This window comes from Lontra canadensis, unplaced genomic scaffold (genome assembly GCF_010015895.1).
Source record: "Lontra canadensis isolate GAN:19392208 unplaced genomic scaffold, GSC_riverotter_1.0 scaffold1, whole genome shotgun sequence".
NCBI lineage: Eukaryota > Metazoa > Chordata > Mammalia > Carnivora > Mustelidae > Lontra > Lontra canadensis.
Genome location: NW_022630995.1, coordinates 119163939 through 119182449, shown reverse-complemented (window position 1 = coordinate 119182449; position 18511 = coordinate 119163939). Strand labels below are relative to the sequence as shown.

Below are 18511 nucleotides of genomic sequence, written 5' to 3'. Positions count from 1 at the left end.
TAATGTTATTGCAATGATTTTTTATTTATAGTCCATTTAGAACTTCCGTAGTTATGAACAGAACTATGTTGCAGAGCAAACTGTTTGCATTCTGCTCACCATCAACAAATAGTTTTACTACTGGTCCATAGTCATTTTAGTTTTGGCGTTTTTTTACGGTTTCCTGTAAGGTATCGGTTGTTAATTGGTGGCCCTTGGACTGCAAACTATTTTTTTTTTTTTTTTAAATATGGAATGCTTCACAAATTTGCGTGTCATCCTTATGCAGGGACCAGGCTAATCTCTGTATCATTCCAATTTTACTATATGTGCTGCCAAAGTGAGCACTAACTCAGTGTTTTTATTTTTCCTTTTATTCCATTTGTGTCCTTTCAGGTGAACATGTCCCTGAAGGTTTTGCTATAAAACTCCAGCAATCTTTTTTATGTATAGCCTATTCATTTTAAATGCCTGGACCTGGTTGGCATTTAATGGCATTTAAGTTTGTCTTATTGGCTGTGTAAGTACTTGTAAGAACAGGGATAAGTGGTAAAGATCGAAGTGGCAAAAAAAAAGAAAAAAAAAGATAAAAGGTAACCATTTCATGTAAATACAGTATATAGAACGAATCATTTCACAGGGGAAGTGTTAGGTCCCCCAATAATAGGTCTGTGATCAAAGGAGTGAGACTGATACAAAGCGAAGGTCAAGCAAAGCTTTATTTCGCACCAAGCATCTAGAATCAAACCGACCGTTCGGGGCCACCTCTTACAGAGAGAGCGAGCGACTCCCAGCCTCACAGACTAACTTTTATAGAGCAAAGGCCATGTGGTTGAGCCTGGCCACACACAGGTGGCCAATGAGATTGCAACACACAGAGAAAGCTGCACAGTCATGCTAGGTCCCACACGGGTGGCCAATTGAATTACAGTTCACCCCATAGTAGCTATTTGAACTAGTCTATCACCTGGGTCAGAATTGGCGCCCAAAAGGCAGGGCCCACACTCTTTGGTAGCTAAGGAGACAGTATGCCTGCCCCACTCATTGGATGTCTCCACCCGGCCTGACCTGCCCTTGTATTTGGGCTTTGTTACCTGGGACTGGTTTCCGGGACTTGCTTTTTTTTTTTTTTTTAAGATTTTATTTATTTATTTGACAGAGAGAGATCACAAGTAGGCAGAGAGGCAGGCAAAGAGGGAGAGAGGAGGAAGCAGTCTCCCCGCGAGCAGAGAACCCGAGGCGAGGCTCTATCCCAGGACCCCGAGATCATGACCCCAGCGGAAGGCAGAGGCCCAACCCACTGAGCCACTCAGGCGCCCCCGGGGACTTGCTTTTAAGTAAGTTCCCTGAGGGGGGCCAGGGTCAGTTTAAGTTTTACTACATAAACAACAAAATCGCTGTTTAACCAGATGCAATCGCTCTGGCTAAATAGGTCCTTACAGGAAGCAATCATTAAGAGCGAGAAGTGATCATCTATTTGTGAAAAGGGCTGGGCCCACTCCAGTGATAATAGGAACAGTGTTTGCCAGAACTGAAAACTTTTGAGAGAGAGTGCTCGAGCGCACGTGTGCATGAGCGGGGTGAAGGGCAGAGGACACAGGCTTCCAGCTGAGCAGGGAGCCCGACATGGGGCTGGATACCCCTGGATCATGACCTGAGCCTAGGGCAGACGCTTAACTGACTGAGCCATCCAGGGACCTCAAAAACTTTTGATTGTGAAGCTAGAGGATCAGCATAAAAGTTAAATGTTCTTTAACTTCAAGTAAATTCAGAAGACGGCTCTAAGTTTGCTGGAAGAGCTAAAGGCCAAGCATGGTGAAAGCGAGGTCATAAGGTAATTGCCGCAAGCTACGCCTAGCTTCTTCGGTTCCAGGCCTGTTTGAATCTGCAGGACATCAAAGTGAGGAGAGAGGCTGCAAGTGCCGATCATGCAATTTCTTAGGAGGAGGAAAATTCTTCAGCTGGTACAGATGAAATTGTTCCATTTGAGGGGAAAGATGACAGCAGGATGTATGGAGAGAGGTGGTGAATAGTGTGCAGGATCTTAAAACTGAAGGACCAGTGCAAATTCCCATGGGAGAATGCATCCTGGGGCTGCAGAGGTAAGCGTCCTTTATTTTAAACAGTTTTTCAGATTGCGCTGTTTCATAGTTTGCAGTTTATGTGCATGGGGATAGAGGAATAGATTTGTCTCTTGTCATAGCCCTAGTGATCTCAGCTATGAAAGCAGAAATGAAAATCCATGACTTAAAAATACTGCAGATAGGATTTTGCTAGGGGTAAAAAATTTTTAATTTTTTAAAATTGTGGTTAAATATTCATAACATAAAGTTTATCATTTTAACCGTACATGTTTAAGTGTATGATTCTGTGGCGTTTAAGTATATTCACATTGGTATTTTCACCATCCATTTCCAGAAGGTTTTCATCTTCCCCCACTGAAACTCTGTTCTCATTTCACACTAACTCCCCATTCCTCCCTCCGCTCCCCCTTGAACCCCCACCTCCCATCCCTATAACCACCATTCTAATTTGTCTCTATAAATCTCACTACTCTAGGCACCTCATACAAGTGTAATCATATAATATTTATTCTGTTATGACTGGCTTATTTCACTTAGAATGATGTCTTCCAGGTTCATCCACGTTGTAGCATGTGTCAGAATTTTCTTTCTTTTAAATGCTGACTATACCATATTTTTTGTATGCATTCATCTAATGGTGGACGCTTGGGTTGTTTTCACCTTTTGGCTATTTTGAATAATTCTGTTAGGAATATGGGTGTACAAATATTTATTTAACCTGCTTTTGGTTCCTTTGGGTATATATCTAGAAGTGAGTTTCTGGATTATATGGTAGTTCTATTTTTAATTTTTTGAGGAATGATCATATCATTTTCCACAGTGACTGCACTATTTTACCTTCTCATTAGCAATGCACAAGCTTCCAATTTCTGCACATCCTTGTCAACACTTACTATTTTCTGTTTTTTTGTTTGTTTGTTCGTTTGTTTTTTGTTTTTGGATAATAACTATCCTAATGGATGTAAAGTCATATGTCATTTTGGTTTTGGTTTGCAAAACTGTATGCAGTTGAACACTTTTTCATGCGCTTATTGCCTACTCGTATAGTATATCTTCTTTGGAAAAATGTCTTTATTTAAGTCCTTTGCCCATTTTTGAATTGAGCTGTTTGTTTTTGTTTATGAGTTGGAGGAATTCTTCGTTTTTCTGGATGTTAATCCCTTAACAAATACCTGATTTACATATATTTTCTTAATTCTGTGGGCTGTGTTCTCACTGTGTTAATAGGATCCTTTGATGCACAACAATTTACAATTTTGATGAAATCCATTTACTTATTTTTTCCTTTGTTACCTGTGCTTTTGGTGTCATCTCCAAAAAATCATTGTCAAATCCAATGCTATGACGTTTTCCTCTGTTTTTTTTTTCTCAGAGTTTTATGATTTCATTTCCTACTTTTGGTTCTTTGATTAATTTTGAGGCCATTTTTGTACATGGTATAAAGTCAGTGTTCCTTTTTTTAATAGTTGGATTAGTTTTTCCAACATCATTTACTGACTAATTTTTAGTTTTTAAAGGAAAATTCTGATTTTTATCATGCCTTTTAATTATAATTAATGTTTGCTTACATTTGTTACTTTGATGTAAAAGAGAACATCTATTGTGGAAACGTCCAGGTAGACACACACACAGATACACACAGAAAGACATACAGATCAATAAACATAAAAATCATAAGAGTTGTGTTTTCATGAGATCCCATTAGGCTGCTTATTATGTTCCATAAGACACTATGGAACATACAGACACCATTGAATGAAAGACTTTTTAAAAATTTTGTTATTTTTTATTATTTTTATTAGTAAACTATTTCACATTTTAATGTAATTTTATTTTTTAAACATTTTTAAAATTTAAATTCAGTTTATTAACATATAGTGTACTATTAGTTTCAGAGGTAGAGCTCTGTGATTTATCAGTCTTATATAATACCCAGTGCTCATTACATCAAGGTCCCTCCTAAATGTCCATCACCCAGTTACCCCATCCCCCCAAACCCCTCTCCCTCAACAACCCTCAGTTTGTCTCTCAAGGTTAAGAGTCTCTTATGGTTTATCTCCCTCTCTGGTTTTGTCTTGTTTTATTTTTTCCTCTCTTCCGCTATGATCCTCAATTTTTTGTTTGTTTTTTGTTTTAAATTTTAAAGATTTATCTTTGACAGTTTTTCTTTAATAATTTCACATATATTGCCTCTCTGCCTACTTGTGATCTCTCTCTCTTTCTGTCAAATAAATAAATGAAATCTTTAAAAAAAAAAAAGGGGGGCGCCTGGGTGGCTCAGTGGGTTAATAATTTCACATGTATTTTGGATTAAAGTTATTATCATGAGAATGTAATTGAGTTCTAAATAAATATTTTGGTATATAAGTTATCTTTAAATATCTTACAAATATAACCTTTTCTTACATATGTCTTACAAATATCTTACAAGTATAAACTTTTCCCAGTGAGAAACCTCAGATAAAGCCTAATCAGATTTACTGCTATTTTGTTTTTTTATGAAAGATTAAACTTTTTAAAATTCCAGCATGATTGATTATTTATTTATTTATTTATTTATTTATTTATGTTTCTTTTCAAATTTTTATTTAAATTCTACTTAGTTAACATACAGCACAATATTGGTTTTAGGAGTAGAATTCAATGGTACATCATTTATATACAACACCGGTGCTCATTGTAACAAGTGCCCTCCTTAATACCCATCATCTACATAGCCAATCCTCAACCCACTTCCTGCCATCAACCCTCTGTTCTCTATTTTTAAGAGTCTCTTATGGTTTGTCTACCTCTTTTTTTTTTTCCTTCCCCCACCCTCCTATGTTCATCTGCTTTGTTTCTTAAATTACACATATGAATGAAATAAAATGGTATTTATCTTTCCCTGATTGACTTATTTTGCTTAGAGTAATAGCCTCTAGCTCCATCCACATCTTTGCAAATAGAAAAATTTCATTCTTTTTGTAATATTCCATTACATATACCCTATTTCTTCTTTATCCATTCATCTGTCAATAGACACGGGCTCTTTCCATAGTTTGGCTGTCGTTGATAATGATAATGCTGTTATAAACATTGGGTTGGTGTGCCTCTTTGAATCTGTATTTTTGTATAATTTGGGTAAATACCTAGTAGTGCGATTGCTAGGTCATAGGGTAGTTCTATTTTGAACTTTTGGAGGAACCTCCATTCAGTTTCCCAGAGTGGCTGCCCATTTTGCATTCCCACCAGCAGTGTTAAGAAGGTTCCCCTTTCTCCACATTCTTGACAACATCTATTGTTTCCTGTATTGTTAATTTTAGCCATTCTGACGGTGTGAGGTGGTATCTCATTGCAGTTTTGATCTGTATTTCCCTGATGATGCATGATGTTGAGCATCTTTTCATGTGTCTGTTATCTGGATGTCTTCTTTGAAAAAATGTCTATTCATGTCTTCTGCCCATTTTTAAAGATTTTAAAAATTTATTTGATAGAGATCACAAGTAGGCAGAGGCAGGCAGAGAGAGGGGAAGGGAAGCAGGCTCCCCGCTGAGCAGGGAGCCTGATGCGGGGCTCCATCCCAGGACACTGGGATCATGATCTGAGCCGAAGGCAGAGGCTTTAACCCACTGAGCCACTCAGGTGCCCCTGCCCATTTTTAAATTGGATTATTTGTTTTTTGGGTGTTGAGTTTGGTAAGTTCTTTATAGATTTTGGACACTAACCCTTTATCAGATATATGATTTGCAAATATCTTCTCCTGTTCCATTGGCTGTATTTTAGTTTTATTGATTGTTTCCTTTTCTGTGCAGAAGCCTTTTAACTTGATGAAGTCCCAAGAGTTATTTTGGCTTTTGTTTCTCTTACCTCTGGTGATGTGTCTAGTAAGAAGTTATCGTGGCTGAGGTGAAAGAGTTGCTGCCTGTGTTTTCCTATGATTTTGATGGTTTCCTATCTCACATTTAGGTCTTTCATCCATTTTGAATTTATTTTTGTGTGTGTGTAAGAAAGTGGTCCAGTTTCATTCTTCGGCATGTGGCTGTCCAGTTTCCCCAGCGCCATTTGTTGAAGAGACTGTCTTTTTTTCCGTTGGATATTCTTTCCTGCTTTGATAAAGATTAGGTGGCTGTATAGTTGTAGGTCTATTTCTGGGTTTTCTATTCTGTTATGGAAGCTGAAATTTCTAGACTTAATCATTCTTTTTTTCCCCAACTTTATTTGCTAGGAATTTGTTTTATAATTAAATATGCTCAAAACAATTAAGTAATTCAATAGGAAAAAAAGGTCATATAATAGGTTTTTCTTCTGACTTTATGTAATTAGAAGCAATTTATTCCTATTTCAAAAGAAGTAGATTATGAAATTTGAACCTAAAGGGCCAGAAAAACTTATAAATATAGAATGCAATATGTACTACATTGATTTGGTTCAAATTTGGGGCAAAAAAGAACAAGATTATCCAATTTCACAACTTGAATTTTAGGCTTTGTGTCATTTTCTTCAACTTACATGACATAAAATTACTTGTGAATTTTAAAGTATTAGGAAAAATATTGGTCATTGGAGAGATTCAAACCATTGAAATATAATATTTAGCAGGAATATTTGGGTTCAAATATCAAACCAAACCAACTTAAGTGTTTAAGAAAAAAAAATACTTGGAAGCTTCTTCACTGACATTTGCCACAGCAACCATTGTGTTCTCTTTTATTTCAGCAGATACTTCATCTAAATATTATATTTTTGATTGTTTCTAGCTGAATGGAGTATTCAATTGCTTTTAATAAGAAGAGCACTTCATATTTGCCAAATTTCAGTCCCATTTCTTTGTTATTTTTCGGTACATTAAAACATGCCTGTTTAATGTTTGGTTATTTCTGTTATTCCTACAAAGGCTTGTTGAATTATAACAGTTTATAATCAGAGTTTTAAGCTCATAAATAAATGCAGAAGTGAAACTCCCCACTAAATCATAAACCATTACTAGACTGTGTCTTACACATGCAATTAATTTGTTGGCCATCTATATGCCAGACATTGTGTTAAGTCTTTGTGATATAATGGTGAGAAACTTGGAACTTAAGGGATACAGACAAGAACACAGGCAATTAAAATATGTTATAATATGTTATCAAAGTTCTTTAAAAGAGTTTTTGAGGCTGTCTTACAAATGTCTTAATGTTTGACCAAAGTCCTATCCATATTGATTCATATATCAAATGACAAAGAACAATTTTGGACTCTAAAAAGTTCTGGTGAAAGTTGTAAGGGAATGGTTCTTTCATTTTTTAATGTGATTACATGTCTGCTCTCGATTAAGTGAGTTCTGCTAGAGAGCTGTGTTTGGTCATTTGTAAAGAGGTCAGAATAAGGTCGTTTGTTTTGTAACGTGGTAGAAGGTTTTGGTAAGTCTTTAGGACACTGGCCTTAGCTAGTTTTAAAGTTTTCCTTTTGTACCTCTCAGGAGTATAAAGGAAAAAATAAAATAGAGTGTTGAGAATTCCTTATGCCTCCCAGTAATTACATAGCCAATTGTAGAAAGAATTGAAGAATGCAAGAGTAAGTCAAAGATCAGCTTTGTTTGTTTTCTTTAGAATATGAGGTGCCTGGGTGGCTCAGTGGGTTAAAGCCTCTGCCTTTGGCTCAAGTCATGATCCCAGTGTCCTGGGATCGAGCCCCGCATCGGGCTCTCTGCTTGGCAGGGAGCCTGCCTCCTCCTTTCTCTCTGCCTGCCTCTCTGCCTACTTGTGATCTCTGTCTTTCAAATAAATAAATAAATAAATACATCTTAAAAAAAAAAAAAAAAGAATATGTAAAGTTTTTGCTAAACCAACTCAAGGACTCCTTCATGTAAAAATCTGGATAACCTAACAGCAAAAATAGCATTTACTGAAAAAATTTGGAATCCTAGAATGTAATCCAATAGTTGACTTAGAAGAAGTGTTTGAATTTAAAAATCCAGAGCAATGAAAGAATGAGTCAGTGTTTTTAGGCTATGCTCAAGATAGAAAGCTAGATTATAAATTTAGAGATTATGAGTCTGATTTAAAGATTATGAAGTTTCTGTTTCTATTCCAGGAAAATTGTGTGATCTTGTTTTACCTCAGTTGAGTCATTCATGAAATGAAGACAGTAATAGCTACTGTGGCTGTCAGACAATGAAAATAAACAGCGCCATCAGTTCTTGATCATTAAGGTATTACTCACCTTGGGGAATGTTCCTGTGCTTCTGTTGCATTTTCATTTAATCTACACCACCCATCTTTTGACTCTTTGCCATTTGTTATTGATTATATTAGGGTGGTCATTAGGGAAGAGATATAGAAGGTTAAAAAGATTTTCTCCCTCTTTTTCTTTTTGTCTGTTTTTGTTTAGGTTTTCAAAAAGTATTGATGAAATTAAGATTTGAGGTTGTAAGTTGGATGCAACAGTGTAGGGCTGCTACTTGGAGCCATACAATGGGCAATGTCAAGGGCAACTTCCCCAAGTTGGTTGTAGAACCCGGGGGGAGATATTGCCTGCATCTTCTACAGATGAAGCTTTTCTTACTGATTGATTGGTTGGAAAATCAGGTATTCAATTTCTTTTATGTTCGTGATTATTCTTACTTTATAACATAAATATACAATAAGTGAGAAAGTGGACAAAGAGCTCTACTCTTCTCCCAATGTAAGGAAGTTAAATGCTTTAACTCTGACCTTTTGTCTTTCAACTTCAGCACTATCATTGTTGCCGATTTTAGTTGTATCCTATTTTCTGATCCCCTATGATCAGTGATTATTATTAGTATTTTAACAATTAATATTTATTTAAATTTCTATCATATTTTGCAGTTTTTAAAAGAAGGATTTTATTTATCTATTTGAGAGAAAGTGAGAGTAAGAGAGAGAATGAGAGTGCATAGAGGCAGAGGGAGAAGCAGGATCCCTGCTGAGCAGGGAGCCCACCATGGGGCTGGATGCCAGGACCCTGGGATCATGACCTGAGCTGAAGGCAGATGTTTAACTGACTGAGCCAACCAGGTGTCTCATATTTAGCAGTTTCTTTATTTACTCTTGGTGATCACATCCTAAGCTTTTCTTCTTGGTTCAATTTTCTTTTCTTTTCTCTTTCTTTCTTTCTTTCTTTCTTTCTTTCTTTCTTTCTTTTTTCTTTCTTTCTGTCTTCTTTTTTTAAAAGATTTATTTATTTATTTATTTGAGAGAGAGAGAGAGAGTGCACAAGTTGGAGGAGGGGTGGAGGGAGACAGAGAGAATTTTTCTCTTTAAAAAAAAAAGATTTTACTTATTTATTTGAGAGGGAGAGTGAGAGGAAGAAGCAGACTCCCCACTGAGCAGAGAGCCTGATGTGGGGCTCGATCCCAGGATCATGAGATCATGACAGAGATCATGACAGAGATCATGACAGAGCTGAAGGCAAATGCTTAACTGACTGAGCCACCCAGGCACCCCCTTGGTTCGATTTTCTTATAATTGCATTCTTGTTATTTCAGCAAAGTGGCAAATATATCAGACTTATTGTGCAGGAAAGTATTTTAATTTCACTCTTACCTGTCAATGATAGGTTAGCTGAATATAGGTTAATAGTTTTTTTTTCTCAGCACTTTGAAATTATCTTTTGGCAAGTATTATAACTTAAGATTTTCTGTCAATATAGTTGTTCCTTTGTAGATAATTTGTGTTTCCTCTAGATATTTTATAAGAGGTACTCTTTATATCTGATATTCTACATTTCACTGGATGTAAGTCTATGTTTATCCTACTTGGGACTTGTGGTCCTTCAGTCTGAGAATAGTTCCTGTCCTTTAATTCAGAAAAAAATTCAGTTGCTTCTTTAAATAGATTTTTTTGCTATTATTTATATTCTTTCTATTGGGATTCCTATTATACATATCTTAGAACTATTGATTCTGTCATCCATGTCACTCAGATAGCCTCTCATACTTCTCATGTGCTTGTCCCTCTGTTTTGTATTCTAGGTAACTACATTAAATCCATTCCAATTTACTAATTTTTTTTCCAGCTGTATCTGGTCAACTCTTCGACCTATCCCTTGAAGTATTTATTTCAATGACTGTAATTTTCACTTTTAGCATGAAATTTTTTTTCCAGATTTATTGCTACTTTTTTTACTCTCTGTTTTTGCTTCATGGCTTCTATTCCTATCTTTTACAGATTACTGCATTCCATTTTGGGTGCACATTCCTTTATTGCTTTAGATGACCCTTAAAAAGGGGTGGTTTAAACTCTTGTGAGCTAGTCTTCATGAGAAGCGTTTTTCCTGGAAATCAAGAGTATTCTACATGATGGAGGTATGCCATCATTGTTCCAATTTTGTCTCTGCAAGGGCTCCAAATTCCTTGTAGACAAATTCATCCTGATGTCTTGTAGATACTTAAAAGTCAATTTCTCCAAGAAGATCCCATTATCTCCTCCACCCCAAACTTCTCTTTTTATGTATTCCCTTTCTCAATGAAGGGTACTAAAGGCTCGTTAGGGCTTCCTGTAACAAAGTACCACAGACTGGGTGCATTAAGCAACAGGCCTTCATTTTCTCAAAGTTCTGGAGGCTAGACATCCAAGATGAAGGTGTCAGTAGGGTTGGCTCTTCTTCTTCTTTTTTTTTTTCAATTTACTTGACAGACAGAGATCACAAGTAGGCAGAGAGACAGGCAGAGAGAGAGGAAGGAAAGCAGGCTCCCTGCTGAGCAGAGAGCCCGATGCAGCGCTGGATCCCAGGACCCTGGGATCATGACCTGATCCGAAAGCAGAGGTTTTAACCCAGTGAGCCACCCAGGCGCCCCGTGGGTTGGCTCTTCTTGAAGCTTCTCTCATTGGCTTGTAAGTAGCGGTCTTCTTCCTTTGTCCTTACATGGTCTTTCTGCTCTGTGTGTCTGTGTCCTTTATCTCCTCTTCTTAGAAGGACACCAGTCATAGGACATTAGAGCCCACACTAATGACCTCATTTTAACTTACTTGCTTCAGTTAAAGCCATATCTTCAAATATAGCACATTCTAAGGTACTGGGAGTTAGAACTTCAACATATGTATTTTGGGGGCTAAATAATTCAGATACCAAGCAGTTAACTCAAGCCAGAAATGTGGACATTGTCTTTTATTACTCTCGACTTACCGTCTCACTTTCAGCAGTCACCACTGATTTCTACTTCCTAAATATCTGTTAAATTTATCACTCCTATGAATTTTACCTGTTGCTTCCCAACTTTTAGCCATCATTATTTTTTTCTGATTTCTTTCCCTCTAGTATCATATTCTTCTCTTTCTTCTACATGAAAGCCAGGGTAATTTCTTTAAAAATATAATTCTTGTATATTCTTATCCTTGTATTAAAAATAGAAACACCATATGATGCCATAACTCCACAACTCCACTACTGTGTATATATATTTACGGTGGTATATAGTGGTTATAGATATAGATATAGATATAGATATATATAGTGGAATATAGTGGAGTTTTATTACTCAACCATAACAAAGGATAGTATCTTGGTATTTGTGACAACACAGATAGACATAGAGGTTATTATGCTAAGTGAAATAAGTAAGTCAGAGAAGGACAAATTCCATATGAATTAATTTATATGTGGAATCTAAAAAAGCAAAACAAATAAACAAAGAAGCAAAAGCAGAAAAAGACTCATAAATACAGATAACAAAGTAGTAGGGCCAGAGGGGATGTTGGTGGGGGATGCATGAAATAGATGAAGGGGATTAAGAGGTACGAGCTTCCAGTTATAAAATAAATAAATCATGGAGATTAAAAGTACAGTGTAGGGAATATAGTCAGTAATATTGTAATAATGTACAGTGACAGATGGTAACTACAGTTATCATGGTAAACACTGTTGTAACAAAATAACATAGTTGAGTCACTGTGTTGTACACCTGAAACTAATATAACATTGTATGCCAACTATACTGAAATAATAATACAAAATATGATTCTTACGATTATATCCCTGTCTGTCACTGCTGAAAACCTTCAGAAGTCCAAAATCCTTTCCATGGTTTATGAAGCTTTGATCTGAATGGAACTTGTTTTTCTCTTAATCTCATTTTTTGTCTTACACTGTTTCCTAAGCCATTTTCGGTTCTCCGCACATGACATACTCTCTCCAGCCTCTGGGCATTTGCATCTTGTTCATTATACTTGAAGCAGTCTCCTTCCTTCCTTTCACCTCATTTTTGATCACTCCTATGGATCCTTTAGATTTTGGCATAAAAGTTTTTCTGTGAGGAAGAGTCTCATTATCCTTTAAGTCAAGTAAATAGTTTCTTAAACTGTCTGCCCCCATAGTACGTGACACACCTAATTACAATTGCTTATTTACTGGCTGTATAACCCTCTATTCTGGAAGTTCCATTTGAACAAGGATTATTCATACATAGTTCACAGTTGTGTCTAAGTATTGCTTAACCCATGCACTTAATCAATATTGACACTTGGCATACTCCATGTCATTGTTATGAAACTGGAGCAAATGGCACCTTATTTTTCACATTATTTAAAAAGTTCAACCCTCCTGGTCATCCTTGCTTTATTTTTTATAGAAGTGTCCCTATCTAATTTTGTATCTATAGACTGATTGATTGATTGATTGATTTTCTCTCTCCCTCCCTGTCTCGCCTGCAAGTGTAGAGGTTGTGCTCTAGACTAAGCATGCACGAGAACTGAAGTCCACTTATGTTTTTACATGGCTGTTGATGGAAGAAATTTTCTACAAAGTATTTCTGGCTTTGTGCATTTCAAACTTTGTGCTTTCTATAAAACATGCACATCTCGCTATAGCATCCCTGGCCTTACACCTTTGGGTCATGATGCTAGGTGACTTGGTACCATTGGGTGACGGGAGCCTTCCTGGAAGTTATCCCTACAGTGGGATAGCTGGCAATAACTCAACCACGCACAAGGGTGGCTTGAAGCTTAGACAGATATCCTGCTACATCTAAACAAAATCTATCCCCAAATTTCTCCTTAACTTTATATAACTCCTTAACTAATAACTCCTTAACTACCACTTAACACCAGGGGGAGTGAGAACGGAAAGAGACAGAGGCCTTAATTAATTATGGTCAATTTTTTCCTACTTTTTCATGTTTTACAAAACATATGACCATGTGAACACATTGTCAGGGGTCTTGGAAGGGTCTTTGCAAATGAGGGTCGTTGAGGCTTAGCCTCATCATCTCAAGATAAATACGCCCCAAAGTCAAAGCTGCCCAGGTTGACACTGGAGACTGGGGCCAAGCCCAGTGAGATCCATTAATTCCTCCTCTCCCTCTATCCCCCCAAATTCCTCCCTTCCTATTCCTAGAAAGACCCTAAGTAGTCCCTAAGGTATCTGATCACAGATGAAAACAACTTTCCTAATCTTACTGTCCAGTGTCTTTTCCTTTAATATATAGCCAAAGAAGGAGATTTGGAGAAAGGAACATTAATTTTTTAAATATGGAGAGGAAGCACAATTCTTTCAAGCAGAAAAGCTCTTTCATATTTGTACGACTGGTCCTGTCATTTATGATCAAAAGGATAATTCAAATCTCCACTCCTGATCTGTTGGAAAATAGCCAGACTTTCAAGATCCTCTCAAAACAAAGCAGCAAAGACCCTCTTTTGAAAGGGAAATGATGAATTGGTGCTGAGTGCTGCTGTGAAGGCAATGAAGGGTGGTGCGATCAGACTGTGATTACAGGTGTATTACCTCTGTCTGCCGAGCCGTCAAACCAGCAGTAGTGATGAGGCTGCATGGTATAAATGCCTACCCATATGAACACTCTTTGGGAAGTAGCGCATTGAAAGTTCCCAACCATAACCAAGTGATATTATTCAAGAGGAGATGATTTCAAGACTCTCCGTGCATGCTGTAGGCCCCTTGACGTGGAAACTGTTTTCAGATTCAGTGACATTCCGCTTCCTGCTGCGACCTCTAAAGCAAGCACAGAGAGGATTCAGAATGAAGCTATCAGCCAAGAATGATGGTTCTTTTGTAACTGAACTAGGCCAGGTGGTGTATAGTTTAATCTCTGAAAAGAGAAATCTGCCTTTTTTTAATAAAAAAAAAAAGGAATCTGTGGTCTAATGTTTGTCAAAGTTGATAAAGATAATGACAAAATATGACACAAGTGCATGGTTAATTTACATAGTGTGGAAAAGTAAACCTTGTGTTTGGTGCCAGGATATGGGGAACTTAATGAATTACCTCCCAAGCACTTAGAAAATTTAGCTGGTCTTCTGAGAGTTAAGCTGATCAAGTCCAAATATGATAAATGTGACTGTAAGAGCAAATATGTAACTGAGTAAAGGAACAATTAATACACGAATAAAGGTGAAGTGGACAGAGTCGTTTATAGGAGAAAGTAGGGGAATGAAATTGTAGCTGGAGAGAGGAAGCCTCCTCCGTGATTTTATGCTCACCATGGAGCCTGTGAGACAACAATCAGTCTTGGATGCTCTGAGGTAGGACCGTTAGAGGAGTGCACGTTAACAGAGCCCATCTAAGCAGTGTCCAGTGGCTTGGCCAACTAGGTACGCGTTTCTTTTCTTTCTTTTTTTTTTTTTTTTAAAGATTTTATTTATTTATTTGACAGAGATCACAAGTAGGCAGAGAAGCAGGCAGAGAGAGAGAGGAGGAAGCAGGCTCCCTGCTGAGCAGAGAGCCCGATGGGGGGTTTGATCCCAGGACCCTGGGATCATGACCTGAGCCGAAGGCAGAGGCTTTAACCCACTGAGCCATCCAGGCGCCCCTAGGTACGCGTTTCTTAAGATAAGCTTCGCGAGAGCAGGAACTGTACGTTTTTTGTTTACTGGCCCATAGTAGGGACCCACTAAATTCACTAAATGAATTCAAGAAATAATGGTGATAAATCACTTCACTTGAGAGCTGGATCTTATCAACTAACCCCGCTTGTTCTGCATCTACGTTTGGTAGACAAATTTATGATAATTTGTATTATTACTAGCTTCGTTGTGGGGAAGAAGGTTCCAATTTGACTAAATTGTTATTTTAGTATCTGAGATCTTCGTTATTCTGGTATGATTCTGAGAACATGATTATTTTCATTTGTGGTCACAAATGCAAATATTCTGTACAGTTTATGCCTTCAGTAAACTTACTACAGAGAACAACCATCTTGGAAATCTTTTGTTGGCAATTGCTTTTCTTTTCTGGTGACATTCCACTTCATTAGGTATCTTCTTAGAATGTGCACTATTTTATTAATATTAAATTTTTGGAGGTTTTTAAAATTACTTTTAAAGATACAGGGTTTAGGACTGCAGAAAATGTTTTTGTTTTGTGTTTACTAGCTACAAAGCATTTCTTAAGTAGAATCAATTATTTTATTGCAATAAGACCTGGGAAGGGAAGTTCTGGGCTACTTTCTACAACACAGATAGCTTAAGGATTTTTAAAGTTGTGATAGATCCCATTTGTTATTTCTCTGCTTATTGAAAAAAAGACATTCTTTGTCATTACTTTATGTTAAAGATGGTACAAACATCAACAGTCAGGAGAAAAAAATAGTCTGGCAAGATGTCTAAGGTAACAAAGCCTCAGTATTGGAAAGGAGACCACTGCTTCTGATCATGATTGCACCATTAGAATAGAAAGATTACATTATTGTTCTTGCTAATCACATTCACCAGGATACAGAATTCCTGAGCCCTGATGAGGCTGGGAAAAATGGCAGGAGTAGCAAGTGGAGAATATTTATGCCTCTTGCCTTTCACAGGGTTTTGTAATTAGAGAATATGGAAAGTGGCACATTATCTTGGTGGGCATCGAAGTATTGTCATCATTGCTCATGTGTAAAATGCTATGAAGATTGCCATCGTGATTTCATTTTTTCCCACTGCAAATTAAGTAACCTACGGCTAAGAGGCACTTCACCTCCTCATGTTGTAAGGGTTCAGGATTGAGTAGTATTTTTACCTGTAGTGGGTTGTGAAAGCCACTTTTCTAGTTTGTCTTCATATGATGTTTAGATATGGATTCTCATGCTGTAGTTTGTTGATGAGGTTACCAGTTGACTTGTGTTTGAATTTATTCATATAATTTAGAACAAAGAAAGCACTCAGTGATTGGGACTAGAAAAAGTAAATGCATTTGAATTCTGGGATAGGTAAAGAATCTCCAAATCAAAAAATGATATAATCATAGACATTTAATAAACATTTATTCCTGAGTTTGGCACGGCTCACTTGCTTCTAAGTGAGAGTAATAAATATGCTGATCTTTTTAAGCTATTATCTTTATTATCAGTTCACTTTTTATTTTAAAATTATGATAAGTCTTTACTTATTGAAATGCATGTTATAATTTCAATGAAATTGACAAATGCATACTCCATGGTACCCACACTGTTATTGAAATATAGAATATTTCAGGTTTGTACCATTATGAATGAAACTGCTAAGGACAATCCTATACAGATCTTTTTTGTGGGTGTATATTTTTATTCTATTGGTAAATACTTAAAAGTGGAATTGCTGTGTCATAGGATGGGAATATGTTTAACTTTACAAGAAATTGCTAAACAGTTTTGCAAAATTATTGTCTGTTTTATATTCCCACCAGCAATGCTGAGAATTCTGCAGCATTTGGCAACATTTGGCCCTGAAAATCTCTAATTTTTTGCCCCATTTTAGTGGGTGTGTAGTGATGTCTCATTGTACTTTGACTTTGCATTTCCCTGGTGGCTAATGCTGTTGAACACATTTTAATGTGCCTATTATCTGTTGATATAACTTCTTCTGTGAAGTGTCTGTTATAAACCTTTTGACCATTTTTAATTGGGATAAATGGAAGTTTCTCATTAAAATTTTCTTTCACTTTGCAGGAAAAGGCATATGGTTGTGATAAGTTAAAAATTAATATTGTAGGGGCACCTGGGTGGCTCAGTGGGTTAAGCCTCTGCCTTCGGCTCAGGTCATGGTCTCAGGGTCCTGGGATTGAGCCCCGCATCGGGCTCTCTGCTCAGCGGGGAGTCTGCTTCCCCCTCTCTCTCTCTGCCTGCCTCTCCGCCTACTTGTGATCTCTCTCTGTCAAATAAATAAAATATTAAAAAAATTAATATTGTAATTTCTAGAGCCACCAACTAAATAACAAAGAAGTAAAGCTGAAAAAAGGAGCCGAGATAAAATGGAATAAAAAACTAAACTTTCTTAATCCAAAAGAAAACAGGAAAAGAAGAGAACAGAAACAAAGAATAGATGGAGCAAATGGGGAAAAAAAAAGCAAGGAAATGGACCTTAGTCCATCCATATCAATCAGTTGCATGAGCAATTATTTATTTTGTCTTATTTCCTCCTTCTGAAAGTAAAATCACATTCACATTACTCTGCTTGATATTTTCCCACAGATCCCTGAGTCTATGTTTTGTTTTTTTAAAATCTTTTTTCCTTGGTTTTCTAATTCCCTCTTGTGTGTCCTCTAGAATATCAGGTGACCTCAAAACACTTCACTAGCTCTTCTCTGCCAAGGTTTACCCTTCTCCGCTGCCTATACACAGCTTAAAATACAGCGAAGAACTCAAGATGACCACGCCCTTCTCTGCATCTTCTTTTCTGGGCCGCAAATAATCTTAACTGATTTCCCTTAAGTATCTTTTAAAATATTATTTTGAGGGTCAGCAAGAGATGGAATAAGGAGTATCAGAGGAATCCTATGTACAGAGTGAGAAGCAAAGGAGTCCGAGATTGCTTACAATTGCTGCGGAGAGTGAATGATCAGTGAAAAAGAATAATCTCAATTTAGTGTTTGTGTTTTTTATGATTTTTTGTTATCTGTTCTCAAATCTTACAAAGTGGAATTGACTAATACTGAGTACTGAAATTCAGGAGCATATTTTGATACAGGGAGAATAGTTGTTAAAACATTAAGCACTTTCATGCATGAAAGCCTATAGCTGCTGCTTCTAAACCCTCTGAGTCTGCTGCCTCAGCTGCTCCTGTGAGCCAGCGGCTCATCCCAGAATTATCCATACTTACCCATCAAGTTAAGGGTTAAGTTTTGGCTAAGTAGGAGGCTGTTGGGACCTATTCCACACTACAGTTGGTGTCTTATGACATACTGTTTGTGGCTAAATATTCTAAGAGCACCCTTATTTATACATATTAGGTATGATTAAGCTTCTCCATATTAAAAGAATGGTGTTAAGCTTTAAGCTCATTGAGCTGATTGGAAAAATACGGTAGCTGCAGCCCAGGTATTTGTCAGAGTATTTCTTGATTTTACTCCTACACAATGCTTTTTGGAAGTTGAGACTGGCCATTTTTCTAGCCACGGGATTACAGGAGTGATGTGCAGTCCATCCATTCCCCGTTTTAGACATGAGAGTTTATCCCTGAATTAAGCCAGATTGTCAAAGTGGTGTGTGTTTTAGAGTGAAAAATTTTTAACCCCTTCTTGAATTGCTTTTACTAAATTGCAGTTGGTAGTATACCATT

General features: G+C 37.0%; 1 non-coding gene across 1 annotated transcript; it reads right to left on the bottom strand.

The window, feature by feature from the left end:
• Positions 1–223: 223 nt before the first annotated feature.
• Positions 224–327, bottom strand: LOC116871629. The gene has a single exon (XR_004383456.1). It is a non-coding gene; the product is annotated as a U6 spliceosomal RNA (small nuclear RNA).
• Between the last annotated feature and the right edge of the window lie 18184 nt (positions 328–18511).